The sequence below is a fragment of the Astatotilapia calliptera genome, chromosome 17, assembly GCF_964374335.1.
Source record: "Astatotilapia calliptera chromosome 17, fAstCal68.1, whole genome shotgun sequence".
Taxonomy (NCBI): Eukaryota; Metazoa; Chordata; class Actinopteri; order Cichliformes; family Cichlidae; genus Astatotilapia; species Astatotilapia calliptera.
Genome location: NC_137438.1, coordinates 24,824,782 through 24,837,004, shown reverse-complemented (window position 1 = coordinate 24,837,004; position 12,223 = coordinate 24,824,782). Strand labels below are relative to the sequence as shown.

Below are 12,223 nucleotides of genomic sequence, written 5' to 3'. Positions count from 1 at the left end.
CACATAGTCTCCCAACATTCCCAAGATCCTAGGGGAGTCTTTTTCTTTTCTTTTCTTTCTTTTTTTAAGTGACCTTGGAGGTGACATATGCCCCGAATGGTGAAAAACACAGACAAGACATGTTAATATGTGTTGAAAGGGTCAGCTAAGGTTACGCAGCATTGCCCACCATACTTGACGTCTTCCCAACACCCAACCAATCACAGTCAAGGACTCAGTGATGCAGTGTCCTTCTTACTGGAGGGATTCCTAGGAACCACCGTGTGATGATGCTGGCTTAAACAGCCCAGAGTCTCTCCTGTCTTCTCACACCTCCTCCCACCCTCCGCTCTCTGCCCCAGGCTTTTTCTCCAAGCCGTGAATTAAGTGCATCTGCCTGTTGTGTTTGAACAGAAGACATTCTAGCGCCATCCACACTGCTCCCACAAGACTGGCTATGTAGACGGCAGACGGAGTCATCATCCAGCCCTCTTTCTCTCCTCTCAGCTAGGCTCCACCTCTCACTTTCCCTCTCTCCCTCTTCCTCTCTTCCAGCATCACACTCACACAAACACACACACAGCACACACACTTTTTCTTCAAGACCTCCTACTCCTACTACAGATGAGCGCCTCCTCGACAGGGTGAGCAGATTTGGAGCTGAAGGTGTGTTGTTGTTGCCAGGTAAGAGAGCACGTTTCTGCTTTGGGCTACCTCAGAAGTTGCAAAGAATCGGGGCGTCTCTTGTTTGTTTTGTAGTGTCTTCTCATAGTGGGGTGGATGTGTGTGATGTATCTGTTTCTAGGTGACATAATCAGGAAGGGTGGGTGTTTTAAGGGTGTCACAGGGGAAGTACACTTCACTCCCAAGCCTTCTTATTAACACCGTTTTTGGCGCGTCTTTCGTTGCCATGTGCACTGAAAGGCTTTTTGTGCTTGCTCGGAAACTGCTGTAGGTGCAGGGTGGAGTGCAGCTAGTGATAGCAACATATAGAACACGTCTTTTGTTGCGAGGGGAGACCACAGCGTGGATGTGTGGGCAGATGGAGAGGAGAGGAAAGGAGGGGAGGGGAATGGAGACGGAAGATGAGCAGCTGCTTTCATCCCATGGAAGCTAATCCCTCCGTTTGTTCACCTCGCTCCATCAGATAAAATAGGCAGGCTGCAGCCCTGGTGCCCTATCATTAATTTTTTTTACTTCACTATTCTCCATCTTTGAGTCATGATAGATTTATTTTGAGCAGAAATAAAGACAGGCAGGGTATTGATTCAGAAATGAGCTGTAATGCCATTTGAATATGGAACAAGACAAGCGCTTCAACTTGACTTTTCGAATACTTCGATTTGGTCCTGACTACACTTCCTGCTGATAATTTATCCTATAAACTTGTGGCAATAAATAGCTGTTTAAAGTTGCAGTCTTTTTAGCTTAAGAGTCTATTTAGTGAACAGATACAATTTGAAAATGTCGTTCCAGTTCCTCGCCGATATTGTCCTTATCTGGTATCATTATTAGTGGGAACCCCCGTTGCTGTAAAGAAGGCTTATCACCTCCCACGGGTTTACTGATAGAGTGCCGATTGGCTACCGCACAGTGCACATGTAATGGACGGCTGCTGTCGCTCAGCAAACATGTCAACCATATCCATGGTGATTGTTAGCGCGCCTTCGCTGACAAGTCATTAAAAAAGAAGTGGCCTGTCACCTCTTGCCTGCTCCCAGATTACCTAATATCTCAGGGGGCATAATCAGCCAGAGGCATGGGAGAGGAAGAAGAGGGAGAGAGAAGAGGGGTTGCTCAGCTGTTGCTGTTTAGCTGTACTGGTTTGGACATATACACTAGGTAGCTCCCGTGTGTCAAACTGTTACCAGGTGACGGGAAAAGCGCGAGTGAAACAGCACTCTTTGCTTTTCTCACCTAAATCTAAATGACCTCTGATCTAATTCCCCAAGGCAGAGCCTATGTTTACATACTCTCAGGGAGCTTCTGCAGATGCTCCATTTCATAATTACTAACTGAATCAGACAGGCTGAAGCCATGCACTAATGGATGCTGTGTGGACTGATAGCTCAGGGTAGCTTTTTTTGCAAAACCTTGGCCTTTAAGAATCTGGAGCCAAAACTTTTTGGAAGCGCTGCCATATGAATCACAACCAGGGTATAGTCATGAATTCTTCTCCTTTTGGCTTTAAATACTTTGTCTGGCTTCCAATCACGTATACAGCAAGAAAGAGAGGGCAGGGGCGGATATTGACTCAGAATCTAATCAAGTGGCCAGTTATCTGTTGCCTGAGGCGTTGTCATGTTTTATCAGGCTTGTTAAGGGGCTATTAATGAGAAGTACAGACCCAAAGTCCCAAGCCTGATGTCCAAGCAGCTCTAACCTTTTGTCTTGGCTGAGTTATCTGGAGTGAACTTTTCAAAAGCCAGAAACTGTCAGGATGGAAGGGCATCTGCCAGCATTACTTTGCACGTGGACAGTGGCTCTCACTCATAAGGTTATTAGAAGTGGTATGGAAAGGAAGTAGAGCCACGAGGACAGTACGGTGAAGCTATTTGTTTGTTTATGTTTGGAACAACACAAAATGGAAAATATCACTTAGGATTTGACCTTGTGTGGCCATTTGGTTTGGGTGCCTATGAACTGGGATGTGCACAGAACAGTAACAGTGTCACCACAGAGACTGAGTCATGCTGGTGGATGCCTCATAAGTAGTGTTCCCACTCTCCAAGGACATCCCTATAATCATCCTTTGATCACATTCATCACCATCACTGATACCAGATATCTTAGGGGAAAAAAGTCTGGTAATGTATTGCACTTTTTTTACATTCTTTGGAGCTGATTATTGATTGACTATTCATCGCAATCTAGTCCCATCTCCTTTACAGTGCCCCTGCTACAAAACTGATAAAACAGTTGTATATTGGTTCTTATTTAAGATGATGGATAATGACGTTCAACAGTTCTTAGCATATTCAGCCTGAGAGAAATCAGTCTACGAATTTTAACAAAGTTCACCCTACTTCTGCCATCAGTATAAAACCCAACAAACACACAGTTTTCTGCAGCATTTGTTCTCTTCGTGAAACTAAAGTGCAAAGCACCACCTGTTAGTATCACAGTGTGGCATCACTGTTCAAAATATTTTTTTTTCTCTGTTGCTTTGCAAATTAACCATGTTTTCAGTTCATGCATATTAATGGTAACTTCCTGCTTCAAATTTATGGAAGCCTGTTTCTTCAACAGATTGTCAGGCAGGTTGGTTGTTATTTGATTTTTGTGCTGTAGACAAGAGATAGGACTTTATGGTATAGAGCAGCGGTGAGCAGTTAAATTGAGAAACTGGGACTGTTGTGGATGGCCACAACAATAAGATGATAAACACTGAGCAGAACTGAATCCATCACACCTAGACCAAAACCTTCCTTCTTCCTTGTTTTGGTTGCTATAGCAGATTGGCGCAGTCGTCTGTAGTTTGAATGGAAGGTGCCGACTTATCTCAAAGTTAAAGTCAAAGATGTGCCACAGCATTGCAACCAACATGTTTTTAAGTGCAACTTTTACTTTGAAGGCAACAGGTCTTTGTGTCCATTTTGTTTCCTACTTTTCAGTTTCACTAGCAATAGGAATTTGCAGACGAATTGGTATGTTCTTTTCAAACTATGCAACAATCTGCTAGTGACCAAAGCTATCATGGATGTTTTTGCCAACCAATCAGTGAAAACACATTTTTCTCTAGCGGCCTGTGGTTGCCAGGGGGTCACAGACCAGTCTCTAGACCTGTGTGACTGTGCAGTTGATCAACTTTACAGCGACTGCCATCAATCTGTTGTAACCACTATCCTGTGTGACTGTGGAGTGCTTGCTCATTTATTTGATCCTGGTTTGTCAGATATCCCAAATGGCATAGAAGTTAAATCCACCTGGTTAGAGGTCAAGTGCCCACAAAACCACAATGTGTGAGCAGTGCAGCATCACCCCCACAAGATGGACTGAGGCAGACTTAGACTGCTTTCTTCTCTTCAGCGACAAAGTGACTTTACAAAACGGTGTGTAGATTGAAGTATTGTGACCTTGCAACACTATACATAGGTGTTTGCTGCTATTTCACCACAATCTGCTGATAATTTTAGGTACCTGCTGGTGTAAAAGTCTGTTAAAATGATAATTTATTGCACATTTAGCAGTTCATGACAAAGCAATGCTTTTCAATGGTTTTCTTTTTTGCTGCATTTTTCAGCACCAATATTTCCCTGCAGGCGTTCAAGCCAAAACAAGTCGGATTTAAATCAAAGCGGTAAAGCAGTGTTTTAGTTTGAGTGAACCTGATGGAGACAAATCAGGACGTCACATCTAAGTGTTAAACGCTTGAGTTATCCTGTAAGTTCATCAACATCAGCTCCCTGAGTTTGTCACTTTACAAGATGTTTTTCGAATACAACCCTGAATTGTGTTGTGTGGAAAGTAATGAGAGACGAAAGGTCATTGTCATAGTTTCTCTTGCTTGCCTAACTGGTATCAGCATCGCTGTAAAGACCTGACACTAATAGGCTAATTAGCTTGGTCTTAAGTCCTCATTTGAAGCTCTGTGTTTGACAGAGTGTAGAGGACTCAGGACTGCTTGATCTCTGTGGACCCACCGAGATAAGACTCAGATTACAGGATCAATCCACACACGGTCTCACAAACACACACATACTCATACACATTTTATTGACAGAGCTAAACAGACTCATATGTATGCTTAAAAACACAATCCAGTTACAATCCGTAGCATCAACATTGTGCTTAAAAAGCACACACAGACTTAACTACATGATGTTTCAAGCTGTACTATATGAGAATCTTTTGGCTCTTTTGAGTTGTGCCAATTTTAGCCATCACAATTTTAAGCCCTGCGTCATCATGACCATCAGCCACCAGCTCTAATTTATGTGTCTGCTGTCCATGTGAACCCTCACAGCTAGGTGCTTCCTAAATACTGGAACTTTGTTTTGTGGTACAATGACACACTTAAACAAGAATCACAAGAGATCTTCTTCTCTCTGTCATAAAGTAGATTTTTTTATAACTTGTTGCTGATTTGATAGTGTATGTCACATGGTGTAAAGCTGCTAAATTACCTACCATAAATGAATACCTACTTTCCTTCCAAAAGAAAGCTAGTGAAGCTCTTCTCACTTGTGCGTAATCTAGAGCAATGCCTCCAATCTTCTATCCAGCTGTATTTGGCATTTAAATTTATAATAATCAACTGCAACACAGTCAAGACAATTGGAACTGAATTGCAGTAAATCAGAAAGGATGAACACCACAGCCTGAATAGTGTCTAATGAAGCCAGTTTGAAAAAAAGGTCTGTTTTGGATATTGCTGCCTCAGTTTGCAGAATGCGCTTAATTAAATACACTAAGTGAATGACTTCGGGGGAAGCTGAAATGCACTGTCACAATGACTTCATTCAGTTTTGTTTCACCAAGGAAAACCTTGGGTAAATACAATAAATTAAACTAATTTAAAAAAATTACAGGATCTCTGTCAGGTTTGTTTGCGCCAGAGTGTGACGAGGCTCACTGGGTCTTTGACTATGATTTGCATTGTTTCACATTTCTGTTTTTATAACAGAGACTTTCACATATATTCACAGTTGTATTTGCTATAAAACAAAGGTTATAAACTGAGATACACTATAGGAAGCCTATTTAATTGACATTAAAGATGGTACCGCAAGAAGCAGTTCCATATATAGTCTCAAAAAGCCGTTACATTACCCTTGAAGATAATATAACAAATTCAAGGACACTTAAAATTTCTTTTTGCAATATTTCACTGAGCTCATGTTTTAAAACTACAGCTGCATAAGTTCATGAAAGACCACTTTTCAGCTGTAAGTCAGTATATGGTTTGACTTGCATGTCCATCCACTTAAGAAACATCAGGATAAATGCCAGTCTCTAAAAAATCAAGTTCTGAACCAGATATCAAAAAAGCTGGAGCAAAGTTTCACAAACTAGCAAGGTGAACATTGGGAGAAACAATAGAAGATCTGACAAATGTTACAAAGAAGACAACACGTTTTACACATAAGAACAAGGGCAGGGAACTGGGTAAAGGGGGATACACTGAGGCGACTAAAGGGATTTTAATATTATAGCTATTAATTAGAATTAAATCACAACCAGGAGGCTCTGGAAAATTAGCAAATTAAAACATATGGAATAAGCAAGCAGTCATCGTGGCTAACAGAGCACCTGAAAAATAAGCAAGAGTAAAGCTTCTTTGGGTTGCTCTCTGATTCACAAGTGGTCACCACATTTGGCAGGTGTAACACATTTACACCAGATGTAACCTTTCCGGAGATTTGTGTGTCGTTTTCAGATTTTAAGGGAAAGTATTAACCACAACACAATGGCGTTACCTTCTGAAAATAAGCAAACATCCAAAAATGCAAAGCGAGCTTAGACAGAAACCCAAACGTAGAAATCTACTAGAATCTAAAATTCTACCATGGAGTGTAAAAAGTCACTTCTATTGCTAAAGATGCTGTTAGCCAAATCATTAGCTTGAGCTTGTGTGTTACTGACTTTTATCTCAATCATTAGCAAAATTCATGACTTTATGTCAGTAACTCATCCGATGGGGCATGGTGACGTCACTGCCCATAATGCCGGGACTGCTCATGTACATCACAGCCAGTCGTGCCCTTGAATTAACAACCGTGCATTTATGAAGGCTGTATTTCATGGCTTTGTCATGACTGTCTGTTAGAAAGCTATTCATTGACAGACGTTATCTTTGGTGCACATGTGTGGCGATGGTGATGGAGGGGAGGGGCAAGAAAAAGAGAATGATTTGGTGGTAGGACTTACCTCCAGTCTCAGCGCTGTAATTTTAAAATCCCCTTTAGGAGGAAATTGCTTTTGCCCTCCTACAACTTTTTAATATCCTGATTCATACTTAGCGCTGGTGAAACGCATCATCTTCCCGTAGCATTTCTGCCACTGCCCGAAGGCGCTGTGTGGGGAAGTTATTAGAGATTAATACCATGTGGGTGTGTGGGACTGCTGAGGGACACGAGCCTTGCCCTGTGTGCTCCATGTCAGTCCTCCTGAGCCCCTGTACATAGTAGACGAAACATCCCCTGTGCCCGGTGAAAGCATATTTGAATTATTACTGAAGGGCACGCGGCATAAAAAGAGGCCCTGGAGCACATGTTGAATGTTGCATAAATGTAATAAGGCATTCTTTTAAAAACCAATCTGTCCTGTGCTTACATGCACATTCACACCAAACCCTAAAGAAGGAAGTGCTACCCCACCTCAAGGTTTATGTCAGCAATAACCAAACCAGCTGAGCTGTTCCAGTTATCTCTTGGGATGATTTAGCCACTCTCTATCAAGAGTTACCCATCAACGGAGAGACGAGCCTAGAATTCAAATTACCAGTGTCCATTCTTCAGTCCATCTTCCATTCATGAGTTTACAGCAGTAAAACAGCTGCTTTTTTCAGGGAGGGAAATTAAGTAACGTGAACTGAGTATTACAAAGGCAAATGCATCAATTTGAGCAAAATGACACATTTACAAATCAGGCATCAACACAAACTGAGTCTTGTATAAGGCAGAAAAGGTTAATTGTGTTTTTACAGCTTGTACAAGCTCGCAATTCTCCAGCCTCTGTCGGTGTCCTCGGAATATGTCAGATAGACGAGGGGAAGCAGATCAAATTATATCCCAGTAAGTTGCCTCCTGCCTCTGCTACAGTTAACTCGCTGCTTCTGGGCGCCCTTGGAGGATGCATTAGTCATAAAGCAATACGACACCCAACAGTGTGTGTAAAACACAGTGGCGTGATGGGATAAAGCAAGCAAGCAATTAAAATCAGTGTCACCCCGCACCGCCTTGCCTGTGACACAAATGACCTTGGTGGGTTTAAAATGTGTCACAATAATTTCAACATCTGTTGGGAAGTATGCGTAGTTGTCACTCATATTCAACTTATTACCTCTTCCATCGCTCTGTGAGCTGAGTGTATATTTGCACTCCAGAGCAGCCCGCTGGAGTGAGTCACATTGCTGTATTGTTTTGCTACCAATCAAGGTCATTGCATGCTCATTAAATTCACCGTGGATGGATTAAACCGAATAAATGCACAGGCACATAATCAACATTACAGCCTTAATTTTGTCAAGTGACCCAGCTGTGAAGATGATTTCATTCGTCTCTCTAACACAGCAATGCAGTGGATGTCATTAGCTGTTGAACCGGTGACTCCCTGGTTCTCCGTTAGAGAGGGACCCCCCTCCTGCAGTGTGGATGTGCATGTGTGTGTGGATCAGACCTGCTGTGGAAAAGAAATTGCGAGGGAACACCAAGTGATAAGGAAAAGGCAGTCCTCCCTTTCACCCCACCTTTTCTCATCCCTGGCCCCGATGATTCTCCATTACTGTTAGTCGAATGGTATGTGTGCCCTCCGCTGCTGACTGCTGAGATTTGCCTCTGATGCAAACATCCTTGTTTGTCACCATGGCAACCAAGTCTCCTGCCTGCTGTAGATTGTCATGCCAGCCGCCTCCCCCGTGCTCTTCCTCTTCGATTAGCACCGTACTGTAGCTGACATGTGCGAGAGTCGTACATTGTTCTGCGATCCGTCTTATCGTCATAAGCTGCTCTCGTCTGCACCGCTGCCCCTGCTCCAGGGTGAAGTGGCCCCCTTTTTAGCAACTCTTCAAAAATCATATCGCATACAATTTAACCCTCAACTACAGGAATGGTTTTGCTTGAGTTTGCCACAAACAGGCACAGCTAGAGTCAGCTGGCAAAATAATAACACCACCAGCAAAAGACTAGTGCAAAAGATTGAGAGATATAACAGTAAATGGTTTCAATTTCAAACCCCCCCCTTGTTTACCCTACCAGCTACCAATCCCCTCATCCTTGAAAAATGGAGCAGTCTAGCATGTTTGGAGATCCCATGAAGGATGAGGCACTGTAGAGGCCTATAGGTCCGTTCTGTGCAGAGTTCACTGTCGGAGCCAAGTGTCTCGGGGCGAGACGAAGGCCTTTCTTCCAAACATGTCCACCCAGTCAGACGAAAAAACACTCATTAACACAGCACCATGGGGCCAGTCCGGCCCACTTGGGGATAATAACTAGGCATCTAGTTAAATCTGATATAATGTTGTTGTACTGGGTAGTCTGGGGTCTGTGATAGTAGCTGAAAAGATTGTATTCTCTCTTAAGCTGTTTGACTCCCGTACTTTGCTGCTTAAATGGAGGCATTTAAAAATAGGGATGGCTGATTGGGTTAATATATCAGCTATCAGTGATTGGCAGAGTCCATTGCTGGTTGTTTATTTTGCTAATTTAATGGGCTGCCTACTTGAGAATTCATGAATATTTAACCAGCAAAGCATTCAACATGTGCACTTTTGTTGTAGTATATTATACGTTGTTGCTCAGTGTGTTTTCATTCAGTTTGTAAGTTTGCTTACTTACAAATAAATGAACAGTCTAAAATTTTTAGGGTTCATTTTTGTAGAGAGACACAAAATATCAACCAATAATCCAGAAAAAAACACATACATAAAAGTTATAAATAGATTTGCATATCATTGAGAGACATAAGGCTGTTTTTATGCTTACAGCGTCGCTTGTATCCTGGGTGTCTGATGACAGTTTTTAATTTTCAAGCCAGTCACCCTTGGTATTGAGCTCCAATTAAGATCTTGCCTAATGCGACGCGAATGATAATAAGAAAGGGGGCAAATTGAGCTCGCAGCACCCACAAGGGCCCCCTGCACATGTACATGTGTGTCTTGTGTTTGCTAGTGAACATCTAAAGGATTCAAAGAAGGCTTAGGAGAAAGTTCTGTGGTCAGATGAAACCAAACTCAACCTTTGACAATTTGACCCGCGGTGTTTGGAGGAAGAGAAATGCTGAGTATGACCCAAAGAACACCATCCCCACAGTCAAGCATGGAGGTGGACACATTGTGCTTTGGGGCGGTACAGTACAGGACAGGACTTGGCATCAAGTTGCCAAGCAGCAACTAAGAAACTTGAAGGATTTAAAGAATTTCCATAGAGGAATGGGCCAAAATGGGCCTCAGGAGAAACGTGCAAAACCTGGTGACCAACTACAAGAAACATTTAACTGTCTTGCTTTTCTTGGGGATCAAATACCTACCTTTATGCTTTCTCTTGCAGTTTGTTAGATTAGGACGTTAAAGACTAATTGGTAACATTTAGCTTTCTGTATTGTTCATAACCCAATGTATTACAACACAACAATTGATAGGAATCAGCCTAAAAGCTGCTTTTGTCGTTGTTTGCCCTAATTCCTTAGTCGCATATGTTAACCTCACCTGTTTGTTCATGTAGAGGTTTAGAGCATAGATGTCCTAACAGCTACAGGTCTGTTGCTGTTAGAAACTAAATAAAAGTGAAGTCTTCAGTGATTGCATTTAATGAAAACAGCATCTGGGGAGCGGAGAGCATGGTGACAAGCCATTGTGAGATGCTACTTTGAAAGAAAACCTACTCCATTATTCAGATCAGTGTTAAATGGGATCTTCACAGTGAGTCCTCAGGGTAACTTCACCATATACTGTTAGGCTGATTATCCTTATTTACAGTTCCGTAGAGTACCTTGAGCAAAGACTATCATGATAATTAGTAACCTCTGTTTGATACGATGGACTTGAGGCCCAAGGAGCTATTTTGCTGCTGGTGATATTTCAGAGATTACATTTGCTGTTCCTTATCTCCTAAATTAACTCATTACCTTGACATCCTGCTTTCCCTCCCTAGGAACAGATTGGCCTTGAATTTATAATGAAACATGGCTGTCCCATCATGTTCCATATGCATAGTGAGAGATTCAGCGCAAACCTTTACCTTTCAGTTATATTCTTGCCACTGGTTTTGACCCTAGAGCTAGATTAATAATGTTGAGGAGGGTGGTAAAAAAGGGAGAGGGAAAACAGAAGGCTTCCTCTTTCTGTCTGTCTACGCCTCCACTTAAAATTCTATCAAGCTGGCAGAAGGATTTTATTTTGTTTTTTAGCAGTGCATTAAACCTTCAAAGCTGTCCTAAAAACAGGCATACAACTGAAGCACAACTTAAGGTAAAATAGTGAATGTACTCTGTCTCTTGGACACCGTTGTTACAAAAAGGTCCAAGTTGTAATGCTTTCAAACTCCACTGCAACCTTTCATCTGCTGTAGTATCTTAAAATGGCCAGGGAGACACAACGGTGCAAAACAGGGGACCATGGTTACTCTTGAAATTGGGTTCAATCAGATCAACTAGGCAAAACATTGCCGTGCTGTCAATCACATCCTTTCCTTGAAGCTTACGCTAATTGCATATGCAAATTGCCTGAGATTATGAGTTTGCACCCGCTGTAGGGTTTGGTGATTGCGAGTTGCGATAATGATGGATTTCCTCACATTCATTTCTTAAACGTTGTTAATGAAGAGGCAGCCACTTCCAAATGTGGATTATGCATGCATTGTGCATTGCAAAACAAACTGTGCAAGACTGCCACCATTAACAACAAGTATTCCAGTTAGAAGCCCAATCAGTGGAGGTATTTTTCTCAAGGCGGATGTGGGATAGATCATGGACATGTGCCCCAGCTTAATATTTTCAGCCTAAATGTTGCTTAATTACAAAAATAGATCAGTAGAAATAAAATAATAGATGTATTGAGGTTTTAAATCATATTATTGAAAACATGCTAATTAATCATTTGCATTAAACAGCAAAACTGTCATTTGTTTCACCTTCATTGCGTTGAATCAGAGAAAGTTAAGGATTTTTTTTCAGTGATGGTTCAGCTGACATGTGGCTCAGACTTGAGAGAATTGTGAGATGGCTTTCAGACTGACATGGTGTTGTCAGTTGATATGATGGTTAAAGAGGTGAGCATTCAAGTGATAAAGCTGAAAATAAGGCAAGAATATCCAGACTGAAAAACGTAAATCAAGTACGTACAACAGGCCTAGGGGATATTTCCTATAATTATGTTTACATTTTCTTCTATATATTCAATATTGGACATCATCTTTAGAGAAGACTGAAAAAAAGGAAAACTTATGACCCAAAGCATACCAGCTCATCTGTCATGGGGTTCTTATGGGTTTGGCATGTCTACTGTTTTTGAGCGATTCGTGCATAATAGTGACTGTGTGCTAAACTCTATGCGCTTTTACAGTGTGGGCGACCTACAGTGTAATAC

The 12,223-nt window shown here is 41.9% G+C and overlaps 1 protein-coding gene across 4 annotated transcripts in view; it reads left to right on the top strand.

The window, feature by feature from the left end:
• Positions 1 to 523: 523 nt before the first annotated feature.
• Positions 524 to 12,223, top strand: part of syt1a (synaptotagmin Ia) — a 219,839-nt gene continuing 208,139 nt past the window's right edge. The window contains exon 1 of one of the 4 annotated variants that reach the window (XM_080291847.1): positions 524 to 663. The gene's annotated coding sequence lies outside the window, so the exon portion shown is untranslated. The remainder of the gene's footprint in view (positions 664 to 12,223) is intronic. The other 3 variants (XM_026146690.2, XM_026146694.2, XM_080291846.1) reach the window with 3 other exon arrangements.